Here is a 27,028-nt window from a genome sequence, read left to right as displayed (position 1 = left end):
TGCTACATGACTGCTGTTTTGTTTTGTTAGAATACAGACTAACATGGCTACCTCTCCATTATAATTCTAATGGTGAGTTTTGCTTTGTAGAATAAAGCAGACACTAAGGAAATGGATATGAAGCGATCTGCAGTTGGGGGTTTCCTTGGTTGGTAAAGGAGGAGCCATTTATTATTATATTTATTGCACCTTTTATATTGGAATGGTCATACGAATGTCAGGAGCCTTTTCTAAAAGGATTTAAAAAAAAACCCAAAACCCTTAAATCTTCATTAGCAAAGTACACCTAAATGTGTACTCCTAATGCAGGCAATTATCTGATACATTATATCCTTAGTAGGCAACTATAATTATTGCATAACACAATACACTGGAATTAATGGAGTCATCATCGCCTGACCTAAGTAAGCTATTGGAAAAGTTGTCTAATTTAAATGTCCTCATGGAAAAGCAAAACAAGTCCTGCTGGGTCCAGGGATCACAAAAGACAAACTTAGTCAGAGTGTACTCATTTGCTTTTTGAGGAGCAAAATAGTTACATACAGATAAGTAAAAGAAAGGCATAGATGTTTAACACATTGATTTAATTTGGCTTCCACATATAAAAATTCCTCACGGATTCCAGAAGAGCATGCCAATCGCAAACTACCAAATTGTGCTTGTACAACCTTGTAGGGTCCCAAACTCTAAGGTCCTTTTTGGAGTAGAAGCAGAGACAGGGTATTTACAACCATTTTAAAATGCAGTTGGTGACAGCAAGATTTCATGATGACTCAAGTTCAAAGACTTACTGATATATGGCTTGTACATGAAATATGCAAATATCCTCAATTAAGTATGATCTTTGGATATTCTTTGCATTAAACTTTGAAAAATTTACCCTTCTATGCTCTGCCATGTTTGTGATTCTTGCAGTTTTGCAGTCATCGTGTTGTAGCATAATTCGTTGACGAGGATGAAGAGGAGTTCTGTCCATGGTCTATTCTGTCATCTCACTACTCCTACTAAACAGATTAGGTCCTTGTGATGAAGTGGGGATTGTGGGGATTATATTCCACTTGCTAAGTTGCATGCGATTCCTACTGTCCTGTAAAAAACAAAACAAAACAAAAAAAGGCAGTCATGTAGCACTTTAAAGACTAACAAAATAATTTATTAGGTGATGAGCTTTTGTGGGACAGACCCACTTCTTCAGATCATAGCCATACCAGAACAGACTCAATATATAAATCACAGAGGTCCAAAAATTGTTATCAAGGTCAACAAATCAGAAAAGTTGTTATCAAGGTTGGTAAATGAGAAGAGCAGAGGGGTGGCAGGACCAGGGTGTGGGGTGGGGAAGTTTAGAGTTAGATAAAGCAAAGTATGTAAAAGAGTCCTTATAATGGGGCAGGTAATTTGCTGTCCTGATTCACACCACTTGCTAATGTGTCGAATTTGAATATAAAGGACAGTTCTGATCATTCCCTCTGTAAACAACTGTTAAAGTTCCTTTCCAGTAAAACACAGACTTTCAGGTCATTACCAGAATGGCCCACTCCATTAAAGTGATGGCTGACAGGTCTGCGTGTCAGGAGTTTTTTGATGTCTGTTTTGTGTCCATCCATTCTTTGTCAAAGAGTGACAGTATCTCAGTCACTACTGTCCTGTAGTGACTCCATGTGTGTGCCTCAGTTTCCCTAGGCACAGCATCAGTGCATAGTGGGAAATGGGAGTTTTGGTGTGATAACTCCTCACACAGGGGCAATGGCCTCCATGGCCTTTTTAACCTAGGCAACCAGGTGACACCCCCCCACCCTAAGAAGCAGGACAAAGGCAGGAGGAAAGGCCTGGTTGGTTTGAATTTGAAGTGGGCATTTGGGGAGGGGCCCAGTCTCAGTTGACTTGAGAGGGAGGAAAGAGGGCCAGGGCCTTGGCTTGGGGACCCCTGCTGGGCCCCCTTTCCCCAGAATGTATTGCACTGACTCCTTCCGGTTTCTGTGCTGACAAGATTGTTCTACATTGAGTCCCTGTTGCCTAATAAACCTTCTGTTCTCCCTGCTGGCTGGGAGTCACATCTGACTAAGGATGGGGTGGAAGGCCTGGTGACCCCCTCACTCATGACAGTCCCTTGATAAGATTTACAACACAGTTAATAAACAATTCAGTTGTGCATCATGGACATCATCTAACTATATTTAACAGTGCCAGTCCAAGTCTACGCTTCAAGATTGAACTGTATTTTTGCTGTTCCAGGAGATAATTATGTCATAACCAGATCTCCCACTTCAATTTTATGTGTGGCACAGACAGAATGCACAGCCCAGCTTTGTCAAAGCTGGGGGAGGGGGAATATCGCTGGTCAAGGTCAACCTGAGCTAACGTTCTATCGACATGTGCTAACTTACACACAATAGTAGCTTAGTATAGTTGTGATTCGTGCGCAGACAGGTCCAGATTTTTGCGTTGTACTGAGTAACACTTCAGTTTGTAGAGCAATGGCCACACAATAAAGTCAGATGTATCAGATTGGTAGTTACTGGTGTAAACCAGTAGAGAAACCTTGTGAGATTTTAATAGATATAAAGGTACTAGAGCTGTTTCCTACACTACAGCTATAATCAGTGCTTATTTTGTGTTTTTTTAAAAAAAAAGTTGCTGGTGGGCCCCAAGGTACAGCTGCTGAGGTACCGGCACAAAAAAAAGCACTGAATATACTCAAGTTAGACCCAATTACAACATGGTTGTTTAAGGCATATGGAGAAGAGATATACCTTGAATTATTAAAAACTGTTAATTCATCCTAGCTGGCTCTTAAAAATGAGAAACACTATCCATCTCTGTTTATCTCCAAAATGGTTCCATCTAGGGAGTAAAAACCGTAAGAAAATGATTCACATCATGTGAAACACTTTGCCAATAGATCCAATAGATCCAGGTAAGTTCCAATACATCAGGTAAGGTTAGGAGTTCTACTCCTCAAGAACAGAAACTAAAATAGAGTGCTATTAGTCATACCTAGGCAAGAATCTCTGCTAATTTGCATATGGATGAAATCTCTTTCTTCTTCCCAACCTAGTTAAAATAACTCAAAAACGTTACCACTCAGGGCAACAACTTGCTTTGCTATTCAAATTGACTAATTGTACATTGTGAGCAGATCAAGAGATGGGTAGGGAAGCTATGAATTTAACCATCTCATAATAACTTTCTGTGAGATTAAATATCCAGTAGGATATACTGCCTTGCTACCTTAAGAAACCTAAACCACGTGTTCACGCCAAACTATAAATGACACATTTGCCTTACAAATCAAATAAATAATGGGCAATCTGCCTTATTCTGTCAAAATATCTGTCATCCCAAATTAGAAGCTGCAAGTTTGCCTGCCCTGTGAGTCAAATAAACTCTCACTACATGGATAATGTTTCTTGCACTGTTGTGCTTATATACAATCAAACAATGCTTAGGCTGCGTCTACACTACAAATTAACTTCAAAGTTAACTTTGAAATAAGGGGCTACTTCGAAGTAGCCTGCAGAGCGTCTACACACACTTTTCCTTACTTCAAAGTTAAAATCGAAGTAAGGGAGGCTAACTTCAAAGTCACTCCCAGGAATGGAGTAGTGGCTTACTTCGACCTGTAACTTTGAAGTTAATGTGTGTAGACGCTCTGCACTCCTTACTTCAAAGTAAGGAGTCTTCCAAGAGAGCTCCCCCCCCGGAGGATGGAGACAGTCTGGCCAACCCAGGTAGGGCTCTATGGTCCCTGCCAGCTGCCTTAAAGGAAGCAGCTCCCTGGCAACAGGAAGCTGAGAGTGTGCCACAAGCAGGGGCAGCACGAGCTGTGAAAACAATGCATCTGACAAAGTGGGTCTTTACCCATAAAAGCTTATGCTCCAATAAATTGGTTAGTCTATAAAGTGCTGCAGGACTTCTTGGTTTTTTTTCCAGTCCTTACATCAGTTGGTTTAGTTGTATTGCTGTTGTTGAGGATCATGGCCTGCATGTTGTCATGTAATAGGTGGATGATGTTGATGAATTTTGGTGGACAGCCAAAATATTGAAGGATCTTCCAGAGGGCCTTCCCACTGATGGAATCAAATGCTTCTGTCAAATTGAAGAATGTCACATACAGATGCTGACGTTGCTCCAGACACTTCTCTTGTCTTAGGCAGGCAGAAAAGATCATTTCAATTGTTCCTTGTTCTGGTCAAAAGCTGCACTGTGACTCCAGAAGAACTTCTTCTGCCAGTGGAAGGAGAAGGTTCAGAAGGACTGGGGCAAGAATTTTACTTGAACTTGAAAGCAAGGATATCCCTTGGTAGTTTCTGCATTCTCTCCTGTCACCCTTCTTAAAGATGGTGTCTCTGAACTCACTGGGTATGGTTTCCTTTCTCCAGATCATCAGAATTAGGGGACATAGGCATGACCATAGGGACCTCTCTGTCAGAATATCTCAGCAGGGATCCTGTCAGTGCCTGCGGCCTTCTTGTCTTCCTTCTTTTTTATGGATGGAAGGTTTCTGAGTCATATCAACATGGACAGATAGATTGGTAATCATGTTGAAAATGCTGCTGACCACAGCATGTGGACATGTTGCTACATGCTGAACATGTGGTTGAAATGTTCCTGCCATGGGCTATTGATGAGATCTTTGGTCTTGACAACTGACATCCCACATGCTGATTATAGGGGAGTGACACCCTGTTTTGACAGTCCAGAAATTGGCCTAATAACATTAGAGAACTCAAGACTATTACTGGAGGTAGCATATGCCTGTATTTCCTTTCCTTTGTCTCTCCACCAGTTGTTTTTAAGGACTCTAATACTTTGTTGTACTTTGGTCTTGGCAAGCTCATAACCACGTTTTTCTGCTGAGATGAGAAGTTGCTATGTCAGACTTTGAATGCTCTGTGTTTAATTAGGTCCTGGATCTCCTTATCATTAGTATCAGATCAATCCTCGCTCCTTTGCTTGGTGTAGCCAAGGGTTTCACCATGGGTTGCCAGGACAGCAATTTTCAGAAAAGACCATGACTGAAGACAGTCCTGTAGTGCATCTTGGTTGCATAGCTTGTCACTAAGAGTTTGCTGGAAGATAAGCCTTGTCTCCTGCTCCGTTAACCCCTCAGCGCTGATCCTCTCGCAGTGTTTCTTGTGTGTGTGTGTGTGTGTGTGTGAAAAGAGTCCTTGGTGCTAATTTTAGTGACATAATGAAATGTATTAGCAAGTGTTTGGTCCAACAGTCCTCAGCATCAATCACAGTGTGAATGATGTGGTAGTCAGCACGGTCCTGAGACTGGACAATGACATAATCAAGCAGGTGCCAGTACCCCGACTGTGGATGCTGCTGGGAGGTCTTGAAATGATTCTGCTACTGGAATAAGGTGTTCATTGTAACACGACAATGGTCAACACAGAATGGCTACGTCTACACGTGAAGCCTACATCGAAGTAGCTTATTTTGATGTAGCGACATCGAAATAGGCTATTTCGATGAATAACGTCTACACGTCCTCCAGGGCTGGTAACATCGACGTTCAACATCGACGTTGCGCAGCACCACATCAAAATAGGCGCTGCGAGGGAACGTCTACACGCCAAAGTAGCACACATCGAAATAAGGGTGGCAGGCACAGCTGCAGACAGGGTCACAGGGTGGACTCAACACCAAGCCGCTCCCTTAAAGGGCCCCTCCCAGACACAGTTGCACTAAACAACACAAGATCCACAGAGCTGACAACTGGTTGCAGACCCTGTGCATGCAGCATGGATCCCCAGCTGCAGCAGCAGCAGCCAGAAGCCCTGGGCTAAGGGCTGCTGCACACGGTGACCATAGAGCCCCGCAGGGACTGGAGAGAGAGCGTCTCTCAACCCCTCAGCTGATGGCCACCATGGCGGACCCCGCTATTTCGATGTTGCGGGACGCGGATCGTCTACACGTGCCCTACTTCGACGTTCAACTTCGAAGTAGGGCACTATTCCCATCCCCTCATGGGCTTAGCGGCTTCGACGTCTCGCCACCTAACGTCGATCTTAACATCGAAATAGCGCCCAACACGTGTAGCCGTGACGGGCGCTATTTCGAAGTTAGTGCCGCTACTTCGAAGTAGCGTGCACATGTAGACACGGCTAATATGAGACGAACTTTACTATTCAAGTTCATTTTTCCTACACCTTCCCTCCCAGTGACACCATTCAGCTGGTGGTAGTCAATACGTACTCTGCCAATGAAGTCCCCAGGTACAAACTTGTCTTCTTTAGGGACATCTCTGATGATGCTATTGAGGTGTGTGTAGAAGCATTTCTTGTCATTTTCATCAGCCTGTAGACTGGGAGCATAACAGCTGACTACTGTTGTGAACTGTTTGTTGCCCAGCCTAAGATATTAGATCATTAGATATTCACTGACACCAGTAGGATGTTCACTGAGGCTACATCTAAAGCTGTTCTTAATAGCAAAGCCAATGCTGTGCATGCAGTGCTCATCTTCGCATTTACCTTTCCACATGAAGGCTTCTCTACAGGCAGGTATAGCCACCACCAGTTTCTATAAAGGCAATACAAAATCATCTTACAACAGGAATGCCATGGTAGACTGGCCTTTAAAGCCACAGTGCAGAAAAGTTGTCAGATATGCAATAACAACGTCCCATTGAGCTCGTTTTGGGTCAGTCACAATGATGTTGGCTTTTGGGCTCACTTAGAAGACCTGCTGCCTAGAAACCAAGAGGGTCCCTGATTTGAGTGTGGAACCATGGCAATAGGCAAGATACACACACACACAAAGAGTCTGGCTGCCAAGTGGGACATCCTCTGCTCATCACCCAAGTCTGTCCCTGTGTCTGGCCACAGTTCAGCAGACACAGTAGCTGTGAGTGGTGAAGACAAGCAAGAGAAATCACTTTTTTTCTCAGAGAACACAGTTGACTAAAAATCTATTTTTAATGTTTTGTTGGTGGTTTGGACAGCTATGGCACTTTATTCTAGATACAGATGGAGCTAAGAGTGAGAAAGATACAGTGACATAAGATTCCACACACACCCACATGCCAAAAGATATCAGATTAAAAAAAGAAAGCCATGCTGATTTGATTCTGTCTCTTGCAGCAGGCAGATCTGTATTGTTTTTTCAAGCCTTCTGTCTCCGGTTGCCAGGCCATGCATCATCTTGAGGAACTGAAGGGCCAGGCTATAAACAAGTGAGTATCCAATAGGTGAATGTAGTAGGGGAGGAAATGGAAGAAAAAGCCACTATCACAGTCTCAATCCAATGCTCCCATCATTTGCATTCAATTTTATAGCTGTTCAGATGACAGGGTTGCCAAGTACTACAGTCATCCTGTCTAAGTCATCCTGTCTTTACTCTTTGTTAGTCAACCAAATCTAAACAGAACAGAGATATGAAACGGTCACGTGTAATAATACTTTTGTGTTATGTTTGCTAGCTTCATTGCTGAAGTGGTCATGTGATTTCTTCATGATAAGTCCAAATGAGCCTTTTCCAGAGCAACCCATTTTTACAGTGTAACATGAAGTAATGTGAAAACGATGAGAATTTCTGTGGCACCTTATAGACTGATAGATTCTTGCGGAGAATAAGCTTTCGTAGGCAAAGATCATGCATCTTGCGATGCGGGTCTTTGCCCACAAAAGTTTATGCTTCAAAAAATCTGTCAGTCTATAAGGTGCCACAGGGCTTCTCATTGTTTTTGCACAGTAAGACAGAGTTAAAGATGAGAGTCTATATCAATAACTTAGGGTAATACACGACAGCTTCCATGAAATGTAATTGTAAAACCAAGCACTAAAATCCAGGAAAGTCAGAGTTCAGGTTATGCATTAAAAACAAACAAATAAATAAAATAAGGTATGGAAATGTAGTTTGGTCACCCAAAGAGCTTTCTCTCCACTCTGTAGTAACACTGTACAATAAGCATATGACTAAGGCATTTTAGAGTTTGTAGGATCAAATTAAACTAATTTTAAAGCCACAGAATTTTTCTTCCCCCTGGAATAGAAGCACAATATTACTTTTCCCCTCCAAATATTTTTGTGCTGTGCCAAGTACATAACCAGCACCCAAATAAATAAGCAAACAACAACACAGGGAAGAACTCTTTTCTTTATTGTCTAAATGAGATAGTAGTGTAAATGACATGGTTGACCACTGGCCCCTCCTATAATTCCTTGTAACAGTCTGTAACATTAGTGGTGTCATAAAAAACATTTGATCTTCCACAAAAACTGTAGATCACTCTACTCACTCAGGTAGCAGTTTATAAGAGGCTGATATAATATAGCTCATAATAAAACAAACAGATTAATGACGACATGCTGATAACATAGACAGCAGTTTTCAAATATGGTTACTACAACAACATCAGGCACTGAATAGAAGAGTTTTCACATAATATTAAGAACAGGCTTTAACTGCAAGACTTGTCCTGGCTTTGAATTTCTGCTGTGCTCTCTTCATTGCCAGAAGTAATGTCCCTGTTTCATAGAGGTCTTCAGTTGTTAGCGTTGTCAATCTAGAACTAAATTTGTTAGGCTTCTGAATAATGTTTCTGGTGTACAAGTGGGTGGTGACAGCATGGTGACAGCAGCTATAAATGGAGTCCTTTGGAAGACAGCCTCTGGGTTACAAAAGGTGCGTCTACCCTGGAATAAAAGACATGCAGCACAACCACAGCTAGTCTGGGTTTGCTGACTGGGGGTTGGATTGTGGGTCTAAAAATTGCTCTGTAGCTATTCAGACTCATGTTGGAACCTGAGAACAGGGATCCTCCCCCATCACAGGGTCCCAGAGTTCAAGCTCTAGTGTGAGCTTGACCTTGAATGCTGCAAGAGTTCAGGCCAGCCAACGGTGTTTTACAGATGAGTACCCAAGGCATGGAGTGTAGTTATGCAGGAGGGACTTAAGTAGCTGGGTAAGGAAGAGCGGGAGGGCCACTTGTACCAGAGGGACAGCTCCCAGAAGAAAGCAAGCCATATAAAAGACTGAAATAGAGAGCAGAAAAGAGGCTCCACATAATTGCTGCTATGTTGTGGCAATGTACCTGGAGCATAAGAAACAGTAAAGACACTTGGCAGAGGTATCCTGGGATGCTATGTTTGCTGCTTAACTCGCTGAAGAGCGCTCTGTAAGCAGTTTCCAGAAGCTGAACACAGAGCCCATCAATTACTACTTAGGAATGACCCAAGGTATTGGATATCCCTTGGAGATGCTACTGCCAGCAGTCCAGTGGAACACAAGGAAGGCAGCAGCTAAAAGATATTTTTAAAAAACTCATACTGGTTAAAAGGAGAATATCCTTCCAACCATGTGCAGGTAGAGTGACATGGGAGACTGGTGGTACATTGCTGCTCTCATGGTGAATTGAGGTTAATAACCTTAAAACAACTAAGATTTACACAAGAGACTGTTACGTGTCTTCCACGTGATTTTGCAGGCTGATTCAGCCTGCCCATTAAAGTACATGTTTACGCCAGACAGTATCTCTCACCTGATCTATCACAGACATACCAGAATTTATATTTTTCAGGGAAACAAGAGGTTTGTCAACATTTTCTCATAAAAAATTCAACCAAAGTAAACCTTAACTGCATAATTGCAGGGGCCTAAATTGCTCAATGCATGAGCACATAGGATAAAATTCACAAACAATTCTCCTTTCGGCTGACTGCTGCGTGGTTTAATGGTCCATCTGGCCAGGACTGATACACATACAGCTTTCAGTGGGTTCTTTAAACAATATCTTCCTTATCTGGATCTCTCTGGCCGTGTCTACGTTAGCCCAAAACTTCGAAATGGCCATTTTGAAGTTTACTAATGAAGCGCTGAAATACATATTCAGCACCTCATTAGAATGCCAGCAGCCGCGGCACTTCGAAATTGACGCAGCTCGCCGCTGCGTGGCTCATCCAGATGGGGGTCCTTTTTGACAGGACCCTGGCAACTTTGAAATCCCCTTATTCCTAACAGCAGATAGGAATAAGTGGATTTCGAAATTGCTGGGATCCTTTTGAAAAGGACCCCCGTCTGGATGAGCCACACAGCAGCGAGAAGCGTCAATTTTGAAGTGCTGCAACTGCCGGCATTCTAATGAGGAGCTGAATATGTATTTCAGTGGTTCATTAGTAAACTTCAAAATGGCCACTTGCATGGCCATTTCGAAGTTTTGGGCTAGTGTAGACCTAGCCTCTCAGTTTCTTCATGTGCAATTATAGGTGGCATGTTGGAGTCTAATTTTCCCTATTGAAATCCATTCAATATTCTTTTGCTTATTAGGCTCTCCAAGGGCAGTGTTAGGTCATCTAGCCTTGAACAATTAAATGCCCTGCAAAGTATTTTCAGGCTGGCAAATCTCATTCCATAATGATGATGTCATGGCACAAGAACATTGTGTTGGGCTGTGATGAGAGTGACGTAATTTGATGATACTGCATCAGAACATTGTGACACAAGGGCTACGTCTACACTACCATTCCTCTTTCTGGCACCTCATTTGCATATTCTTGTTTCAAAAGAACTTCTTTTAAAAGAAGAAAAGCAGTGTAGATGTGGCTCTTTTGAAAGTAATCCCCATCTTTGAAAGAACCCTTCCTCCTATTTTTTCAAAAGAAGAATATATGAATGAGATGCCAGATATGTAAATCTGTGCCTCATTTGCATTTTTTATTTCCTTCATTTGCATGCCTCTTTCAAAAGAGGAATGGTAGTGTAGACATAGCCAAGGGCTGTGGCCACACTTGGCCAAAACTTCAAAATGGCCAGGCAAATGGCCATTTCTAAGATTACTAATGAGGTGCTGAATTGAATATTCAGCACCTCATTAGCATTAGGATGGTTCTGCCGCAGCACTTCAAAAGCGCCGCTTTCGACTGCTTGCAGCTCAGCACGGCTACACCAGGGTCCTCCGCTGAGAGGAATAAGGGGATTTCGAAAGGTGCGGGGTCCTTTTGAAAAGGACCTCTGTGTAGCTGTGCCGAGCCGCGAGTGGTCGAAAGTGGCGCTTTCGAAGCACCGCAGCTGGAAGTGTCCTATTGCTAATGAGGTGCTGAATATTCGAAGTTTTGGCCAAGTGTGGCCACAGCCAAGGAGTTTGTCTTAGGAGGAGTTTGTTGCCTGAAAGTGACAATTGTAAATGAAGGCCACCATTTCCCCATGCTTCATCTTCCCAGCTCTACTTCTGTACCAGATAAGCAAAGATTAAAATATTGTACACAATTTGGGCTCTTCCACATGATAGATACAGAATGAGGCACTAGTTCTCAGCTTGGCTGAATCTGTCACTGACCTCCGTCATGAAGCAGTTCTGTGTGCGTCCCGAAGATTGAGTAAAATCTTGTTAATGGGTAAATTTTTACTGCTCACTGGCAAAGCAGAATTCTCCTGGGAGAGTTGGAGACACAGAGTGAAATGGTTTCTTGTGCTTAATTATTTCAGCTTCAAAAACTACAGCTTAAAACTGGAAATGAAGTGAAATGTATCTCTTATTTTGTGTCCAAAACAGAACTGCAGGACTTTTGGAACAAACCAAACAAAACAGGATTTGGGGAGGGTTGTGCCGTCAATGGATTAATTTACAGCAATGGGGAAATGTCAGAATTAGCTATTTAAAATAGGTGGTATTCCTCCTGCAATTTGGTTTACTGATTTTGAAATAATGCACCCATTATTTTGAATTTATTTCAAAACAGTGTGTGTGTAGTGTGACAGAGCCTAAATGTCCCAACTCAAATTAAACTGAGAGGCGACCCTGGAAAGAAATGCCAGGTGACGTCTGAACTGGACCTTGTCCTTACAGAAGAGGGTTGGGGAATCTCCAGCCCACAGATTGGATCCAGCCCCCTGCTTAATTTGATTTGTCAGAAGCCCTGAGCCTCAGTGCCCCTGGATGGGACTGAAGCACAAGCATGGTGGCCCGAGCCTGTTCCCAACACAGGCAGAATTAAGACAGGGGTGTTAGGGCTGCAGCTCAGAGCCCCAGGCTAAGGAGGCCCTGCAAAAAGATCTCTGTACTGCCAAAAGGATGACATACACTTTCTTGGATCCAGAAAGAGAATGATGGAGGCCACAGACACCATGTGAAATATGAATCTTGAGGAACTTGTTGAGGTGAGGCAAGTCTAAGGTGGGGCTGAGGCCCCCTTTTTCCTTTGAAAGTAGGAAGTAGCAGGAGTAGAATCCTCTGCCTTCCATGCTCCAAGGGACCATTTCCACTGCCCCCACATGGTAGTCAACCTCCTGAATGAGGCACTGCTTGTGAGAGAGGTCCCAGAAGAGGGCGGAGAAGGTGCGTGGGTGAGTAGTTGGCTGAAAACTGCAGGTTGTAGCTCAAAGAAACCGTGTCTACCACCCAGGGGTCCAAGATGACACAGGAGCTGGTTGACCAGAAAAGGTGGAGGTAGTTGAGGAAAGAAAATGCTGGACCTGGTACCTTGGCAAGGTCACCTCCCTCAGGTTCATCCTCAAAATGTCTGTTTCTGACCTGTTTCCTGGTTTCCAGGAGGGTCATGATGAGCATTTGAATGGGAGGAGGACACGTAGCATCTTGTAGGTCCCTTGTCCTCCTTCTTGTAGGAACCAGGTCTTGGAACTGCCCAGAGCCAAGAGTGTGTCAGAGAAGGTGGTGGTGGAGGACAGAACAGCTTCCTTGAGCCCATGGAGTCTGGAGGCCACTCTAAAAAGAGCCCTGAGTATTCAAATGGCAGATCCTGGATTGTGGGTCTGCATCTCCTGAGACAATCCAGAAGCCTGAAACCAGGAGTTGAGATACATGGCCACCACCAAGGCCATCCCTACCAACAGTCAAAATATGCAGCCACATAGGGCACCATGAAATCTGGGGCACCAAATTGCCCTAAATTTTGTGGTGTTCTAGGAATCTGTGTGCTGTATACGAGGCAGCACCAGCTCTGATGGCCAGCCCCACTCTCCAGGTGGCCTTGCCATGGGCTGTGTCCAGCAGGGCCATTCCTAGGAGAGACCTAAGCCCAGGACAATCCCCCACACATATTGCACTCCTGCCCATCCTCGCTGCAGGCCTGGCTTAATTCCCAGAGAGAAGCTTCAATGTTTCTCTGTTTGTGCCCCAGACTGGTCCTTTCCTGGCCTCTTGCACATACTGCCTCTCCAGGCATGAATGCAAACCTTCACTTGAACCAGTTCTTGGGGCATGATTTGAAGCACTAGCTGAAAGCCTGACTGACTGGAGAAAGCAAATTCTGTAAGTAAGTTTCCTGCCTTTTATGTTCCGTATTTCGATGATTCAGCACTTGGCCTTGCTTCTTTGGTATGCAGAATAATCAAAGATGCATACCTGACAGCTCAGTCTCTGGGGTCTGATGGAAAATAGGGAGCGTTAGGAGGCAGTGTTAAGAGTGAAGCGTTTCACGGAAAAAAAGAGTTGAAAGGAAAATACATCCCTTGCTGGTTTTAGATGGTGTCTAGGTACACCTCAGAACATCAAAGGCTTGGACTAGGCCTCTTGGGAAGCAGCGCTGCAAAGCAGAGGGTTGAATTCAACTGATTGTTCTCTCTCTCTTTGGGGTTCCAAAAACATTAATTCTGTGGGGTGAATGAAAACTGATCCCTATGAACTAGAAACTGAGAGGAAATGCTGGTGTGTCACTAGCTCAGTACTTCAGTCTGTGTTCACTTTTCCATTCTCTCATGGGTGCTGGGTGAAGGCTGGGCTTGGGGAGTCATGCCCCAGCTCTGCCCCTTCCATACCCACCAGGGCTCAGCCCCCACTGTGGCCACTGGCACTGCCCTGCACCACCCCCCAGTCTCCATCCCCCCCACCCCACAGCGCTGGGTAGCTATATGGCCCCTCCCATCCCAAGCACAGGAGCAGATGGGCAGTCACACCACACCCGGAGTCCCAGCTGGTCAGTGGGGCTACACCCGACTTTTTGGGAAGGCAACACCTTCCCTTGCCTATACTACCTACCACCCATGCATCTTCATGAGCTATGTAATAGCAGCTCTGCCCAGTACCTGTAGGGGGGAGATTTATCGTGAAAGCCAACAACTGTAAGAAGTGCTAGGATTGATTCACTACATGGAACCCTCTCTTATTTCTCATCATAAAGACAGGAAAGGGGGGGAAAGTGCTCCAACATGGTGTCCAGGGTTGATTCTTGGGTCTTCTTTTGGAGGGTAAGTGCCAGAACGCTAATCTATTTTTGAACAACCCAGGGCATCCTGGAGAAAGTCCACTTCATGATCATTACATCCCAAAAGGCTACTTGTGGGTCCAATGGAGAAGTTCTTCACTTCCCCTCTTAGAAGAAGGGGTGTAGCTGACAACATATTATTACAGCATTTCTTGCCCCCAAGAAATGGCTGCATTTGAAAGTGGGAGATAGCTGATTCCTGTACCTACAGTTGATAATTCTGTTTGGAATTCTTCAGCTTGAAAGGCAGGCTGTAGATGGCAGGTGTTGTTCTAGAGCAGGTAGGATTCTGAGGCATCACTCAAAATTACCCCCAGCCCTCCTGAGAAAAGGAATGGAATTTAGCAACCTCATGCATGCAATTCTTTCTTCACACAGAGCTAGCCTCGCCAGCAAGCTCTACTGCCTCACTGACACCACCAACAGGCAGCTCTTCACCTGTTTTGGGCACCTAGAATGCAGCTGCAGCTCCCTTCCTCTACCACCTGCTCTCTCTGCCGCCTGTTGCTCATGTGCTCTCTGCCTACAGCTCCAGTGACTCCCCTCAATTGCATTACTCAGGGCAGTCTACGCTAGACCTGAAAGTCAATCCTAGATGCACAATTCCATGTACTGCACTTGCATAGCTCCAATCGACTTATCTAGGATCAACTTATCCTGCCATCCTGACTGAGGGAGGTTGGTGGGAGAAACTCTCCCATTGACCTCCCTTACTCCACACTTTAATGAAGAGTACAGGGGCTCACTGTCGAGACCTGATAGTTCGATTTTGCGCATCCCTACTCAGTGCACAAAATCGAACCCCGGAAAATAGAACTTCACTTGACCCACTCAGACCCTCATAAAGAAAAGCAAGCTTATTCAGGAATGCACATAAGCACGTGATTATCCTTAAATCAATGGAATCAAGCACATGCTTAAAGTTAACAATGCGCATAAGTGCTATTCTAAAATTGATGAATGTAGGCACATGCTTCCCTGAACCATCCAAGTAGTAGTAGTAGTAGGCATCCTTCAGTCTGCATAGACTATGGGTCACGCCCTTTAAAGTTTCAATTGAGGACTTCATTTACAGCGTCTATTGTGACTATGAAGACCCACACGAGAGTGACAGTCCTTGCTGCATCTCTTGCAGATGTAGTGGGTGTCTGGCAAGTCCTTATTGTGCTTTCTGTGCGCTCGCTTCTCCTCTGCTAGCTGTCTGATCTTCATCTCGCCCTTCTTAAGGCCCTTGTGTAACCCCTGCCTCCATCTGCTGTGGTCATCTGCTAGTTCTTCCCAGTTGTCCAGCTCGATGTCTACCTCTCTGAGGTCTCTCTTGCAGACATCTTTGTAGCGCAACTGGGGGCGTCTGGGAGGTCTTTTGCCAGAGGCTAGCTCACCATACAGGATGTTTTTTGGAATCCTTCCATCATTCATCCTGTGGACGTGGTCAAGCCAGTGGAGTTGACGCTGCCTGAGGAGGGTGTGCATGGTTGGGATTCCAGCTTGCTCAAGGACGGCGGTGTTGGTCACTCAAGCTACCACTAAATTCTGCCCCTTACTTGAAAACTCAGACAAGAAACTCAGCAATGAAAGGGTTAATTTTGGCAGGAAGTAAATAATCATTCTTTGTTGGTATATAGGTAAAAAAAAAGAATTACAGGGTATAGAGTCTGGGTTTGCAAGGAGATAGGTGTCTCTAACTAAATGCTGAACTTAGAATCAAATACTTCTGTGGACAGTGTGTTGGCACTTACCACTCCCTCTAAGGAATCTCTTGCAAAGAAGTTTAATGATCCAATGAAGGTCTAGGCGAAATAAAGGAAACCGGATGGAAACATGCAGGAAGCTGGGACAAGCCTTCTCAGTCCTATAAACATGGCCTGTTGCCATGGGAATGCTTTGTACCTAGTTAAAGAGGACAGGGCGAATCATAATTACTGAAGATACACATCTGTATGCTACCTGCCCACGTGGGACAAGGGGAATGACATTTCCTCATCAACAAACACCTAGATGACAGTAGGCAGCCAGGTGGACTCCAGTCAATCTCCTCCTTAAGTGCTAATTATAGTGAATAACTAACCCAAATAACTCATCCCAGCTACAACTGCCACCTTTAGACTGTTTTAAGTTTCACCGAAAAAAGGTAATTTTTGCAAATTATCTGGTAGAAAACTGGTAGCTTCCAGGAGCTGAGAGGGGCAAACAACAGGTATATAAGAAGTTGAGTACAGTCTTTCCCTACTCTTAGCCCTAATGCTGCTGCTTTCTGACTCTCCAAGTGATACTGCATCCACAGCCTCTGCTGATTTGGTCCCACCACAGCGCGGGTGTCAGACTGATTCTGTACAGAAGACAAAATAACAACATCCAGCTACGGACCTAGAGGAAGATCCCATGCTGTATTACTGCATTTGGTGTATTTCTGTGTTAGATATAATCAGCTGATGAAGATGGGGAAATACAAACACAGATTAAGAGGGAGGGTTTTTTTTCTTCTGTTAACATGTTAACAGAATTATAGGCATGTTAGCAACAGGAGGGTGATCAGAGAGGATATGGGGCTGTTTCTGAATGAGGGAGATAACCTAGTGACAGATGATGTGGGAAAAGCTGAAGGAATCAATGCTTTTTTGCCTCAGTCTTCATGGACAAGATCAGTTCCCAAACTATGGTACTAGGCAATGCAGTATGGGAAGGAGGTTGGCAGCCCTCGTTGGGGAAAGAACACATTGGCTGTGTCTACACGTGCCCCAAACTTCGAAATGGCCATGCAAATGGCCATTTCGAAATTTACTAATGAAGCGCTGAAATGCATATTCAGCGCTTCATTAGCATGCGGGCGGCAGTGGCGCTTCGAAATTGACGAGCCTTGCCGCCGCGCAGCGCGTCCAGACGGGGCTCCTTTTCGAAAGGACGCCACCTTCTTCGAAGTCCCCTTATTCCCATGAGCTCATGGGAATAAGGGGACTTTGAAGCAGGCGAGGCCCTTTCGAAAAGGAGCCCCGTCTGGACGCGCTGCGCGGCGGCAAGGCTCGTCAATTTCGAAGCGCCGCTGCCGCCCGCATGCTAATGAAGCGCTGAATATGCATTTCAGCGCTTCATTAGTAAATTTCGAAATGGCCATTTGCATGGCCATTTCGAAGTTTGGGGCACGTGTAGACACAGCCATTAAGAGCTACTTAGAAAAGCTAGAGGTACACAAATCCATGGGTTTGGATTTCATTCATTCAAAGGTTCTCAGGGAATTGGCAGATGTCACTGCAGAGCCTTTGGCCATTATCTTTGAAAACTCATGGAGATCATTTTTCCGGATGACTGGAAAAAAGGCAAATGTAATGCCCATCTTTAAAAAGGGAAAGAAGGATAATCCAGGGAACTACAGACCAGTCAGCCTTACCCCAGTCCCCAGAAAAATGATGAAGGGGATCCTAAAGGATCCCATTTTGGAGCACTTGGAAGAGGGGAAAGCGATCAAGAGTAGTCAACATGGATTCACCAAGGGCAAGTCATGCCTGACCAATCCAATTAGCTTCTATAACTGGCTCTGTAGATATGGGGAAGTCAATGGATGTGATATACCTTGACTTTAGCAAAGCTTTTGAGACAGTCTCCCACAACAGTCTTGCCCATAAGTTAAAGAAGTATGGATTGCATACGTGGACTGTAAGATGGATAGAAAGCTGGCTTGACGGATGGGCCCAATGGATAGTGGTCAATGGCTCAATATCTGGTGGGTGGTCAGTTTCCAGTGGAGTGCTCCAAGGATCAGTTCTAAGGCCCGTATTGTTCAACAAATTTATTAATGACATGGATGAGGGGAGGGACCGCACCCTCAGCAAATTTGCAGATGACACTAATCTAGGGGGACAGGTAGATACACTAGAGGGTAGGAATAGGCTCCAGAGTGACCTAGACAAATTGGAGGATTGGGCCAAAAGAAATCTGATGAGGTTCAACAAGGAGAAGTCTAGAGTCCTCCACTTGGGATGGATGAATCCCAAGCATTGTTACATGCTGGGAACCAACTGGCTAAGTAGCAGTGCAGCAGAAAAGAACCTGGGGATTACAGTGGATGAGAGGCTAGATATGAGTCAACAGCGTACCCTTGTAGCCAAGAAGGCTAACAGCATATTGGGGTACATTAGAAGAAGCATTTCCAGCAGATCTAGAGAAATTATGCCCCTCTATTCTGCACTGGTGAGGCCACATCTGGAGTATTGCATCCAGTTGTGGGCCCCAGTATAGATAGGATATGGACGCATTGGAGAGGGTCCAGCACATGGCACCAAAAATGATTATGGGGCTGAAGCAAATGATCTATGAGGAGAGGCTGAGAGATTTGGGCTTATGTAGTTTGCAGAAGAGAAAACTGAGGGGCGATTTGATAGCAGCCTTCAACTTCTTGAAGAGGGCTCTAAAGAGGGTGGGGACAGACTGTTCTCAATTGTGATAGATAGCAGAACAAGGAACAATGGTCTGACGTTACAGATTAAGAAGTGTAGGTTGGATATTAGGAAAAGCCATTTCACTAGGAGGGTGGTAAAGCACCGGAATGCATTACCGAGAGAGGTGGTGGAATCTCCATCCCTAGAGGTTTTTAAGTCCTGGCTTAAGGATTGATCCTGCTTTAGGCAGGGGGCTATTTTTATTAATGCTGCCCCCAAAACCTACAGGACTAGATGACCTCCCGAGGTCCTTTCTGGTCCTAGAATTTTATGAACCCAGGGCTCTCGAGCCACATGCAGCTCTTTGCGCAATTAAATGCAGCTCCTGCTCAGAGCTGTGAGACATGAGTGCCATCTGCCTCTCTGCACATGCACCCCAGTGCTTGGTGGGAAAAGTGCATGGCAGCAGCAGTGGAGGCAGCAGTGGCTTCAGTGAGTTGCTGGCATCCACTGTGGGTGGGGGACTGCTGCTGCCTGGTTCTGGGGAAGGGGAGGGCACATTACGCTAGAGCCAGGGGTGCCTGGCTCTGGAGAAGGGGAGGGGCCGGGGGTGCCTGGCTCTGAGGGAGGGGAAGGGCATTGAGCCACTTATTACAGATATGTAAAAATTAATATGTGGCTCTTTGCAGGCTATCCACATGGGTCTTGGAACTCTACCTGTGGCTCTTCGTCCCTAACTGACTGGCCACCCCTAGTTTAGAGTGCGCAAACCACTTTGAGTCCTTGTATAATCCTGCTAAAGCCCACAGAGTTACAGCAGGAATGGATTTGGCCCAAATTCTATAATGCTTCCATTAATCTCATGTGGGTGTTCTTTAAACATCATTCCACTGGTGTAGTGGAAACAGGCGAAAGGGTAGCTAGAAGTTAGGAAGGAGCTAAATTATGTTGCTTGTGAGGCAGCCTGTGGCAGATTTCAGAAGATTCTGGGATTGAGGTTTATTGTTGGGTTCTCTCTTTTGTGGGCTTAGAAAAAAATCTTCAGGTGATGCTGTGGTAGCTAGCCAGATGCTATTTTTATTAGCATTGCCCCCCAAACCTACAGGTAATCTCATATTGGCATTTCCTGAGAAATTTTACTTCATCTGCTGGAGTCAGCAACTGTTATGGATTAGAAATTTCCTCAGAATAAATGAAGGCCCTGAACTGACATTAAGTGCAGTACAGAGTAATGCTTCAGTGACCATGTGTATGTTTGGTGGCCTATTTTTTGTATGCCACAGAGTTTGTGGCTTTCCTATTTCTGAATCCTCTAGGGTGAAGTTAGGAAGAAGCAGGCATTAATTAGAATGAACTCCTTAACAAGTGGGAGAGGAGAAGGTTAACTTTTGCAAGTGGGTAATGAATATAGTGGAAAATGGAATTATGCTTTGGGGATAGACTCGCGTGCAATCTGTTTCTAGTGTCAGATTGTGCCATACCTCTCAGCCCTGCTGGAATGATGTATGCAAAAAATAAGTTCAAATGTGGGGCACTGTTGGCATTTGATTTATTTACACACCTCAAATATCTCTGGCATTAGTCATTGTTTCAAGTTTAGAAGCACAAGCATCAAGAAATTTCTGTAGCACAATCCGGGGGAGATGGACAGCATGTTTGCAAACCATCATTCTGCTCCTACATTTATATCTGTTTCCCCTGTCCTTTGTCTGTCTTGTCTATTCAGATTGTAAACTCTTCAATACAAAGACTGTTTCTAATTCTGTATTTGTACAGAGTTCCATTCACAGTTGGCCCCCAGCTATTGCTGTCTTAAAAATAATCAATACTAATATTCTTCTGAGTAAAAAAGGTAATATCACTGAAATTGGGACTGCAGTGAATCGTGCCAAAGAGTACTTACAAAAACATTTGTTCAGACAGAAATGGCAAATTCGCCCACTTCTATTACCTTTCACAAACATTCACGTAAGTGAAATTATGTTCCCCAGAATGTTCACAGAATGGGACAAGATCACAAGTCATTGGGTCAATCTGGATTTTCATGTGGGAGTGCATTCAAATGCATTTGCAGAAGTATTCATGGCCCTCCTGAAGTCTCTTGGACCTCCTGGAGGCCCCAACCCCGTTGTACCAGGCACTGCACAAATATATTGCCAGTATAAACAGGTCATTGCCACTATGAAATTTTTGTTTGCACTGACTACGCTAGTGCTTTTTATGTAGGGTTTTGTAAAACTAGGCAAATACCTGGCTGAGTTGATGTACCCCTGGAACACCTGTGTGTACCCTGGTTGAGAACGCCTGCCCTAGACCACGTTTCCCTTCAACGGGGAGGAGGTGACCATGAGATTATCCTGAAGCATGAGGTGAAACCCTGAAAGTGGCTGGAGATGTTTCTGGGATAAGGACAGAGATGGGGAGAGGATTCTGCAGTCAGCGCAGTAGAGCAAGCTGTGCCAAAGGATTGCTTAATCTTGATGTGAAAAATGGAAGGATTGTTACCTTAAACTTAAAGGAATGGATTGCTTAACTGGGTATTAGGATGGGATGTTTTCAGTCCCCAGTGGATTAAAAAACTTGCTGAAGCCTAGGCTGGTTTATCCTAATTCTGCTCAAAAGCCTCTTAGGTAAATCTCTGAGGTGCTGTAAAGGTCACTTGAGATTAAACAGATGCTCTGACAGCCCTTTGCTGTCCTTCAACTCCACTCTCCCAACACACATGCATCTCACAAGGGCTTCCTGCACTCTAGCATCCAAACAGGTGCAGGCGAGCCTTACAGCAAGCACTTGTAACTATAATTAAGCTGTTGCTGGGGTTTATGAGCCTGGAGGGCTGTTGACTGCTATTTTGTGAAAAGACTGTTTGTTCACCAGGAGCTGCCTCATTCCAACACTACAGCCCTAAATATTGTGGAGTGCTTCTCTGGGAAAGAGAACACAGCAAACTAGCCCAGATGCGGACATAGCGTCTGGTTAAGCAGCAATTACTGGCATCAGCTAAAAGCTTAAATTTACTGGCAATGAATCTTCCTCCCATAGCCCAAAGAAATTAATTTGCTCAAGTCTTAATGAGCAAAGAGTGTTTTTTTTTTTTACCTTTCAAATGTGTGGACTGGATTTAAGGTAATAAAAGAGAGATTGATCACACAAGCTGGAGAGAAAGAAACATTGCAGTAGAGGTCTGTTCCCAGTGCTGCTCTGCCATAATTCCTTGATTGTAATGTGCAGAAACACTGGCTGGTTTATTTCTGGGCTTCTCTTGAGTATACAGTAGGGGAACATTTGGGTAAATGGCAGGTATGATCTAGATGCAACATAAGCAGGATTTGACCCTGGTCACCAGCAGTGGAAAGCTAGCCTGTGAAACCACTGTGTCACTAAGCCTTGGCACGTATGGGCACCAACTTGCCATAAATGAAGATAGACCTTCCGGACTGGATGTGTGGGACTTGGCCTGAATTTCCCTCCAGGTGGTGAGCTTCTCCTCTTGTTGAATGGAAGGTACTGGCATGCTCTGAGCTAATACAGACTTACAGCAGACCGTAGAGGGACAAGACTTTGACAGGGTTCACAAAAGAGCTAGATAAATTCATGGAGGATACGTCCATCAATGGCTATGAACCAGGATGGTCAGGGATAGGGCCCCTAGCTCAGTGGCCACCAACTGGTCTATTGTGATTGACTAGATGATCCTGAGAGTCTCCCAGTCGACTGTAATTGGCAGCTTGCCTGCCTGTCCCAGCCCCATACCTCTGCTCATTCCTAAAAGCAGCCAGTGTGGCCCCACGGTGCAGTGTGTGTGGAAGTGGGGATAGCAGGGCCAAAGTCTCAGAGCCTGGGTCCTACCGGCAACCACCACTCCCTCCCCAATATACCAGCTCCCATTGGCCAGGAACAAAGAACCTTGGCAAATGGGAGCTTACGGGGGTGGTGCTGGGAGAGAGGGGCAGTGCACAAAATGATGTGCCTCCCAAGCCTGACACCTCTCACAGTCAGCTCGGTATACCCGCTCCTACACCCCAAGCCCCTGCCCTGGCCCCCCACCAACAGCCAGCCCCTACACCCCCTCCTGCACCTCAAGCATCTGCCCAGCAAATCCCCTTCCAGAGTCAGCACCTCATGCCTCCTCCTGCACTCCACACCCCAGCCCTGATACCTCTCCCACAGCCAGCACCCTGCACCACACCCCTTCCTGCACTCCAACTCCCATCCTGATCACTCCCCCAGACCCAGCATCCCATACTCTCTCCTGCACACTGAACTCCCTTGCACCCCAAGCACCAGCCCTGAGCCCTCTCCCAGAGCCAGTGCCCCACACCTCTTCCTGCAGCCCATCCCCCTGCACACCGTCTCACGGCCAACACCTCATATGTCCTCCTGCATCTTGTGCCACCTCTTGTACCCCAACTCTCTGCCCCAGCCCAGTGAGACATGGGGGATGGAGTGAGCAGGATGTGGCCTTGAGGAAGAGATGGGACTGATCATTCAAAAAGAGACCTTGGGCATATAAAGGCTGGAGAACACTGCCCTACCCTCTGTTTGTCAGGGTTGGGAATGGGCAATAAGGAGAGATCACTTGATCGTTACCTGTCCTGTTCATTCTCTCCAGAGCAGCTGGCTTTGGCCACTGACAGAAGACAGAATATTGGGCTAGATGAACTGTTAGTCTGATCAAATATGCCCATTCTTATCCTTAACCCTCAGCGCTTTCCGACAAATTTGAGGGACATGCACAGAAGGGTGAGACTGGATTTTGTCAGCAGAACAACAGCTGTTAGCTTTAGACAGTCCATTCCTCTAATTTCTTAACTTTATTTTTAACTCCAGAAGTTAGCTGGCAAATGTACCGAAGATAAAAGACTCTCAGGCTTCCTGCCGCCGAACAAAGATTTTGCTTTGAAAATGGGCTGTGTTTGATTCATACTAGCAAAAGACCAAACTGATTATTGAACTGTTAATGTGAAGTTCTTACTTTACAAAAACAAATACGTAACTCATTAGTTTGCTCTTACTGTGCAGGTCAAATTAAACTAAGAGGGCAGGACTCCATTATTTGTGTAAGGCACAACCACTGATGGAAGTGACTGCAGGCTTACTGTAATGTCAATGGCAGTAAATTACACCCTGTGAATGAACAATATGATCTGATTTACTCAAGGTCCTGGCAATATTTTGAAAAATGTCTCAAAATGTTGCCCTAGACACCTTTCCATGCATGGAAGATATCAAGGCTTGAGCAATGAAGGTATCCAGAATTTCCCGTCTGTTACAAAGATCTCTTCGGATTTCTCCCTCTTGTCCCTCACCAGCAGTGCTTCATTTTGCCAGGGTTTGCAAAGGCTGAGCACCAGCACTCCTGTGCTTGGTAGTTCATAGCCCTGGCACTTCTGGGCTTGCTGAATCCATTATGAAAGTTTAAACAAAACAAACAAAAAAAGCTTGGTCTTCAGCACTTCTTTCATTACAAATTAAGCACTGCCCACCAGACTTCTGAAACATTTTTTTTCTAGCTTTCCTGTTCCATAAAATTGTCCCTTTGGAAACTTACATAAAAACATGAAAAATGTCACTGCTTTTTTTGTGTCTTATTTTGGTCACCATATCCCAATTCCCATAACCCAATTCCCACCTCTCATACTAACATCTTAGGACCTGCTGCTATCTGACACATGCTTTCCTCCCAGCCAGGACACAGTATAACACTGACAGGTGGAATTAAACCTGGGGCCTCTGGAGCTTAGTGCATGAGCCTCTACCACTGGAACGAAAAACTTAGGTTGTAAAGAAGACTCATTCTTTCTCTCGGTAAGTGGTCTAAGTACCACTACATGGGACAGTGAACCACACCCAGGAGGTGTGTGTGGGTTACAAAAGCACACAGAGCTGGTCCCGGGGGCATGCCACTACCTTTGCTGTAACTGACAGAAGACAACAGCAAGGACATCAAACCATGCAATCATCGCTTTATTAAGTGCTGCTGAGATTAGCTACTTTCCTGATTGTACAGACTGACTGTCATTTCCTACACCTTCCTGCTCTGAGGTGTTATAGTCCTACTGGAGTGAATTCTTAGCTCATCAGACTGGAGGTGCAGTGCTATAAAGACAAGTGAGTGGCTGAGGTATGAAGATGGACACTCACAAGCGCACACTATCTCATCTGTGAATCCTCGTAGGGTAGTGAAGTCACAAACATGGGAGTTAGCTAGATGGCCTGAGTGTCTAAAACCGACCTTCATACTATCACAAACTCTTGGTCTAAATAATTTCAGAGGGGTAGCCATGTTAGTCTGTAGCTTCACAAAAAGCAAGCAGTCCTGTAGCATCTTAAAGAAACCATCATAGCAGTGACTTGAAAGGTGGGTATCACACCACTGGAACTATATGGTTCTAATCTAATGAACCAACAGCATCATTTCTGCACACAATTTATCCTATTCTGTATAGCAACTTCACAGCTGGAGAAAATAAAAGGTGATATGGATTATCAACAAGTAGGAGACACAAGCAGAGTAGGAATGTTGGAAAAATCTAGGAGAAACAGCAGGAAAACCAGCTTTGAGCTTGCAGCATAATATAACAGCACGAGTGAAACCAAAACCAACACAAGCAAACAGCCCACACCAAAAAGCCTTGGGTGATTCTGGGCTGAATACACAAAGGCATCATGTCACGATGGAGCAGGGAGGCAATACTTCATCTTCCTGTGGCCTAGTGCAGCAGTTCCCAACCTGGGGTGCATGGAAAGTATTGCAGGGAGTCCATGGAAAAACATAAACGATAAATAAAAATGATCATAGAAAATAACTTTTAAATAAATTGCAAAGTTACAAACGATTATTTTTCAATTAAATATCTTCCAGTGGTGTCATTAATTGCTGTCTGAAAATCTGGTGGCTTTCTTTTTCGTTTCATGAAATGTACATAATGCCTGGAATTGGCTTTGATAGGAGTCTGAGAACAGTTTGGTGGGGGGGGTAACTGGGGTCCACACTGGTGAAAAGGCTAGGAACCACTGGCCTAGCGGATCCAGATCAGCTATGTACTCACTCCACACTGCACTGCACCGCACCGCCAAAATGTCAGTAGAGTGGAAAGAATTCAGAGAATACAACTAATTACTTCGTGATTTATGAGAAAAGATTAAACGATAATCAAAAGGTGGAAGTTGTCACCTAATAGGCATTCTTGAGAGGCCAAGGAATGACAAGAATTAGGGAGTTTCAAGGGCATTTAAATAGGAATATAAGAATGACTGATATGATATTAAGATGTACTTCCTAACTGTAATATCTGTTGGGCCATAGGACAGTGTCATAAGAAAGCTCATAATTTTAAAATGAACAGGACAAGCACTGCAGAATAAGAGAACAATTACACATTAGCTGGAACATGTGAGAAGAAATGAGCTAAATGACTCAAGAGGTCAAACAGCCATTTCTACCTTCTTTGGTTTACCATCACAAACCAGTTGGGTAGGGTGCCCAGTAGCTGGAATCCGGGCACTGAGCCACTAACAACCAAAGAGAAGGTTAACACTGAGCTGGCTTCACCTATGCGAAAACCAAACACACTGGCAGCTGAGAGAGAGAAGAGAAGAACAGGACAGGCTTATCACCTGGAAATGATCTAGAGCAAGAGGAAATCAGAAGGGACATTTTCTTGAGATGAAAGAAAAAGGAAAGATATTAAAGCTGGGAGCTCAGGACTGCTGACAGAAAGAAGCCACGTTATTTTCCCCCCTGTTGAGACTGTGCTTATTGTTTCCCACCTGTTAGCTGTGTAATAATGTAAATGTGCCGCTTAAATTAGGGCCATGGTGAGTCTCATTACATGTCTCACACAAGTTATTCCAATTGGGCTTAATGTTTCACCAAGCTGAAATACCTCAAGCCAGACTCTATAGCTCTGCACAGTAATAATAGCAACAAGACAATGAATAACAACACTGGAGAGTGGCAGAGTCCTTTTGAAAAAAGATTCTCTTCCCAAGAGTACAAGATACCTTGTTAAAATTTCCAGGGGCAGAAGGTGGGAGAAAAAAGTCATGCAGCCCAGAAAGTTGCCTTTAAAATAGAGATTGCAGAAAAAGTACATATTTAAAGAGAAAGATTCTGTAGAAAGTCCTGGGCTGTGACCTGAGCTCAGGACTAAGAGCTTGGAATACCTGAGTTTTAAGATTGTCTGTCCTATTCTCAGCAGGGCTGACAGTCACCACAGGCCCTGGGACAAGGTGTGGGGAGGGAGGTCGGGGGGCAGCTCCATGCTCCCAGAAGGGGTGGGACCCCAGGCAGAGGGCTGGGGTCTCGGCCAGTCAGCTCTTAGCAACAGCCAGACCATGGCATGCCTCACTTCCCCAGCCCTCAGAGCCACATGGAGTGAAGCTCTGGTGGAAATTCAAAGGGGTCCAAGGCTCCAGCCAGAACCGCTGATGCAGTAGTGGTGGCAGTATCTTGGAGCTCCAGGCCCCTTTGAATTGCGGGGT

At 44.8% G+C, this 27,028-nt stretch overlaps 1 long non-coding RNA gene across 1 annotated transcript in view; it reads right to left on the bottom strand.

The window, feature by feature from the left end:
• Nucleotides 1–907: 907 nt before the first annotated feature.
• LOC142020105 (uncharacterized) overlaps nucleotides 908–27,028 on the bottom strand; it is a 155,858-nt gene continuing 129,737 nt past the window's right edge. Inside the window, exon 4 of the long non-coding RNA XR_012647274.1 lies at nucleotides 908–1,087. This is a non-coding gene — a long non-coding RNA (uncharacterized LOC142020105). The remainder of the gene's footprint in view (nucleotides 1,088–27,028) is intronic.

This window comes from Carettochelys insculpta, chromosome 13 (assembly GCF_033958435.1).
Source record: "Carettochelys insculpta isolate YL-2023 chromosome 13, ASM3395843v1, whole genome shotgun sequence".
Lineage (NCBI taxonomy): Eukaryota > Metazoa > Chordata > Testudines > Carettochelyidae > Carettochelys > Carettochelys insculpta.
Note: the sequence above shows the minus strand (reverse complement) of the source record. Positions and strands in the feature narration are given on the sequence as shown.